We start from the raw sequence: 5,801 nt of genomic DNA on the forward strand, positions 1-5,801 counted from the left end.
ACTTGGAACTGTAAATTCTCCCTCTATTCCTTTGAGATGTAAATCTTCTACAGCTAAGGACTGCCTTTATCAGGGATCTGAAAATGGTCTCTTTGAAATGCAGTCATCAAGAATAATAGAGTTTTTATTTCTCAGTCTCTGTGGAAGGGCAGAAGTCTAACTTTGAAAAGCACCAGTTAGCAAACACAAGTGACCTAATTACACTGACCAACGTCCCCACTCACCACCCAGCATGTAAAAAAAACATTCTCCAATACTTTCCCATTAGCTTTGTCCAGCATTTAAAAACCCTCCAACCTCTGTTTCAGTGGAGTGGAGTTTAATTTCTCTCTCATTTTGCAATAGGCTTGAATAAAGTCTTTCTTGCCTTTTAAAACCCCATCTGGTACTTTTTTTTTTTTGATAGAGGCAAAACAATGAATGTGTATTTTTGTCTCTGCCAGATGAAAATAAACTTTTGTGGTTTGTCTTGGGAAACTGATATTTTAAAAAGCACATTTTAGGCTAACAGGTAAATATATCAGGTGCCAAGACCTATGTTGATTTTCTCCCCAGTAACCTAACATATTTGAAATAGCAGCTGAATTTCAGTTTGCCAATTGATTTAAAAAATTCACTGTTGGAAGGAGGATCCAAGATGGCAGAATAGGAACAGCTCTGGAGCCCAGTTCCCAGCAAGAACAGTGCAGAGGGTGAGTGCTCACCACATTTCCAAACAAGTTTCACTGCCCACAGACCAGGAGATTCCCAGGATGAAAAGCGCCACAAGTTTTCAGCACAGCGGTTTCAGCCGGTGCTGGGTTGGTGTACAGAAACTCACACAAATCTGGGCAGCCATTTCAACTGCCACCTGGAATGCCTGGGAGACAGAGCCTCCCATTCAACTGAAAGGGAGGGGGCTGAGACAGGGAGCCAGGCGATCTGGCTCAGCGGTGCCACCCCCACAAAACAAGCAATCTGAAATGCTCTGGATTGAGAGTTTTGCAGCAAGTGCAGCTGGACCCAGGAGAGCCCAGTAGGGGGAAGGGCATCCCCCACTACTAAGGCAGTCCGCCACTACTGAGGCAGCTCACACAGCAGCTGGGTAGAGCCTGCGGCACCTCAGCAATGCCTCTGCTGGCAGACTGTGACTAGAATATTCCATGTGGGGCAGGGCATCTATGAAAAAAGGCAGCAGCACAACAGGAACTTGTAAATAAAGTTGATCTTCCTAGGACAGAGCATCTGAGAAAAGAGGTGGTTATGAGTTCTGCTGCAGCAGACTTAAAGGTACCTGCCTAGCAGCACTGCACAGAACAACAGAGCTCCCAGCACAGAACTTGAGCTCCTATAAGGGACAGACTGTCTCCTCAAGAAACTTCCCAACCCCTGTACACCCAAAAAGACATCTCATAAAGGAGAGCTCAGGCTGACATCGAGCGGGTACCACTCTGGGACAAGGATAGCAGAGGAAGAAACTAGTGGCAACCCTTGCTGTTCTGCAGCCCCCACAGGTGATCCCCAGGCAAGTGGGGTCTGGAGTGGACCTCCAGTGGTCCTGCAGAAGAGGGACCTGACTGTTAGAAGGAAAACTATGAAGCAGAAAGAAATAGCTTCAACATCAACAAAAAGGACATTCACTCAGAGACCCCATCCAAAAGTCACCAACTACAAAGACCACAGGTAGATAAAGCCACTAAGATGGGAAAAAACCAGTGCAAAAAGGATGAAAACACCCAAAACCAGAACACCTCTCCTCCTCCAAGGGATCACAATTCCTCACCAGCTAGGGATCAAAGACAGATAGAGAAAGAATCTGATAAATTGACAGAAACAGGCTTCAGAAGGTGGGTAATAACAAACTTCTCAGAGCTAAAAGAATATGTGCTAACCCAATGCAAAGAAACTAAGACCCTAGAAAAAAGGTTAGATGAGATGCTAACTATAAAAACAGCTTAGAGAAGAATATAAACAACTTGATGGAGCTGAAAAACACAGCATGAGAACTTCGCAAAGCATACACGACTTTCAATAGCCGAATCGACCAAGCAGAAGAAAAGATATCAGAGATAGAAGATCAACTCAATAAAATAAAATGAGAAGGCAATATTAGAGAAGAAAGAGTGAAAAGAAATGAACAAAGCCTTCAAGAAATATGGGATTATGTGAAAAGATCTAATCTACATTTGATAGATGTACATGAATGTGATGGAGAGAATGAACCCAAGCTGGAAAACAGTCTTCAGGAAATTATCCAGGAGAACTTCCCCAACTTAGCAAGGTAGGTCAACATTCAAGTCCAGGAAATACAGAGAACACCACAAAGATATTCCTCAAGAAGAGCAACCGCAAGGCACATAATCATGAGATTCACCAGGGTTGAAATGAAGGAAAAAATGCTAAGGGCAGCGAGAGAGAAAGGTCGGGTTACCCACAAAGGGAAGCCCATCAGATTCACAGCAGATCTCTCAGCAGAAACCCTACAAGCCAGAAGAGAGTGAGGGCCAATATTCAATATCTTTAAAGAAAAGAACTTTCAACCTAGAATTTCGTATCCAGCCAAACTAAGCTTCATAACTGAAGGAGAAATAAAATCCTTTATGGACAAGCAATTGTTGAGCAATTTTGTCACCACCAGGCCTGCCTTACAAGAGCTCCTGAAAGAAGCATTAAACAAGGAAAAGAACAACCAGTACCAGCCACTTGAAAAGCATACCAAATGGTAAAGAGCATCGACACAATGAAGAAACTGCATCAACTAATGGGCAAAACAGTCAGCTAGCATCAAAATGGCAGGATCAAATTCACACATAATAATATTAACCTTAAATGTAAATAGACTAAATGCCCCATTCAAAAGACATAGACTGGCAAATTGGATAAAAAGTCAAAACCCATTGGCATGCTGTATTCAGGAAACCCATCTCACGTGCAAGGACACACATAGGCTAAAATTAAAGGGATGGAGGAAGATTTATCAAGCAAATGGAGAGCAAAAAAAAGCAGGAGTTGCAATTCTAGTCTCTGATAAAATGGACTTTAAACCAACAAAGATCAAAAGAGACAAAGAAGAACATTACATAATGGTAAAAGGATCAATGCATCAAGAGGAACTAATGATTCTAGATATATATGCACCCAATACAGGAGCACCCAGGTACATAAAGCAAGTTCTTAATGACCTACAAAGAGATTTAGACTCCCACACAATAATAGTGGGAGACTTTAACACTCCACTGTCAATATTAGACAGATCAACGAGACAGCAAATTAACAAGGATATCCAGGACTTGAACTCAGATCTGGACCAAGCAGACCTAATAGACATCTACAGAAATCTCCACCCCAAATCCACAGAATATACATTCTTCTCAGCACTGCATGCATCTACTCTAAAATTGACCACAGAATTGGAAGTAAATCACACCTCAGCAAATACAAAAGAAGAGCAATCATAACAGTCTTTCACACCACAGTGCAATCAAATTAAAACTCAGAATTAAGAAACTAACTCAAAACTGCACAATCACATGGAAACTGAATAACTGGCTCCTGAATGTCGACTGGATACACAATGAAATGAAGGCAGAAATAAAGATGTTCTTTGAAAACAACGAGAACGAAGACACAATGTACCAAAATCTCTGGGACATATTTAAAGCAGTGTCTGGAGGGAAATTTATAGCAATAAATGCCCACCAGAGAAGAGGGGAAGGATCTAAAATCAACAGTGTATCATCAAAATTGAAAAAGCCTAAGGAGCAAGATAAAAAAAAAAAATCTCAAAAGCTAGCAGAAGACAAGAAATAACTAAGATCAGAGCAGAACTGAAGGAGATAGAGACACAAAAAAATCCTTCAAAATATCAATAAACCCAGGAACTGGGTTTTTGAAAAGATCAACAAAAGAGACAGACCACTAGCCAGATTAATAAAAAAGAAAAGGGAGAAGAATCAAATAGATGCAATAAAAAATGATAAAGGGGATATCACCATAGATTCCACAGAAATTCAAACCATCATCAGAGATTATTACAAACAACACTATACACATAAACCAGTAAACCTAGAAGAAATGGATGAATTCCTGGACATTTGCACCCTCCCAAGCCTAAACCAGGAAGAAGTTGAAACCTTGAACAGATCAGTAACAAGGGCTGAAGTCAAGGCAGCAATTAATAGCCTACCAACCAAAAAAAGTCCAGATCCAGACAGGTTCACAGTTGAATTCTACCAGACATACAAAGAGGAGCTGGTACCGTTCCTTCTGAAACTATTCCAAACAATACAAAAAGAGGGGAGTCCTCCCGAACTCATTTTATGAGACCACCATCATCCTGATACGAAAACTTGGCAGAGACTCAACAAAAAAAGAAAACTTCAGGCCAATATCCATGATGAACATAGATGCAAAAATCTTCAATAAAATACTGGCAAACTGACTGCAACAGCACATCAAAAAGTTTATCCATCATGATTAAGTAGGCTTCATCCCGGGGATGCAAGGCTGGTCCAACATATGCAAGTCTATAAATGTAATCCACCACATAAACAGAACGAAGGACAAAAACCACGTGATTATCTCAATAGATGCAGAGAAGTCCTTCTAAAAAATTCAACAGCTTTTTATGCTAAAACCTCTCAATAAACTAGGTATTGAAGGAACATATCTCAAAATAATAGAAGCTATTAATGACAAACCTACAGCCAATATCATACTGAATGGGCAAAAAGTGGAAGCATTCCCTTTGAAATCTGGCACTAGACAAGGATGCCCTCTCTCACCACTCCTATTCAATATAGTATTGGAAGTTGTAGCCAGAGCAATTAGGCAAGAAAAAAAATAAAGGGTATTCAATTAGGAAAAGAGGAAGTCAAATTGTCTCTATTTGCAGAGGACATGATTGTATATTTAGAAGACTGTATCGTCTCAGCCCCAAATCTCCTTAAACTGATAAGCAACTTCAGCAAAGTCTCAGGATATAAAATCAATGTGCAGAAATCACAAGCATTTCTATACACCAATAACAGACTAACAGAGAGCCAAATCAGAGTGAACTCCCATTCACAATTGCTACAAAGAGAATAAAATACCTAGGAATACAACTAACAAAGAATGTAAAGGACCTCTTCAAAGAGAACTACAAACCACTGTTCAAGGAAAAAAGAGCGAACACAAACAAACGGAGAAACATTCTATGCTCATGGTTAGGAAGAATCAATATTGTAAAAAATGGCCATACTGCACAAAGTAATTTATAGATTCAATGCTATCCCCATTAACCTACCAATGACCTTCTTCACAGAAATGGAAAAAACCAACTTAAACTTCATATGGAACCAAAAGAGAGCCCGCATAGCCAAGACAATCCTAAGCAAAAAGAACAAAGCCAGAGGCATCACCCTACTGAATTTCAAACTATACTATAAAACTTCAGTAATCAAAACAGCATGGTACTGGTACCAAAATAGAGATATAGACCAATGGAAAAGAACAGAGGCCTTAGAGGCAACACCACACATCTACAACCATCTGATCTTTGACAAATCTGACAAAAACAAGCAATGGGGAAAGGATCCCCTGTTTAATAAACGGTGTTGGGAAAAATTGGCTAGCAGTGTGTAGAAAGCAGAAACTGGACCCCTTCCTGAAACTTTACACTAAAATTGACTCCAGATGGATTAAAGACTTAAACATAAGACCTAACACCATAAAAACCCTAGAGGAAAACCTAGGCAAAACCATTCAGGACATAGGCATAGGCAAGGACTTCATGACTAAAACACCGAAAGCATTGGCAACAAAAGCCAAAATAGGCAAAT

The sequence above is a fragment of the Aotus nancymaae genome, unplaced genomic scaffold (assembly GCF_030222135.1).
Source record: "Aotus nancymaae isolate 86718 unplaced genomic scaffold, 86718_ANA_hifiasm-v0.15.2.pri h1tg000012l, whole genome shotgun sequence".
NCBI classification, from domain to species: Eukaryota; Metazoa; Chordata; class Mammalia; order Primates; family Aotidae; genus Aotus; species Aotus nancymaae.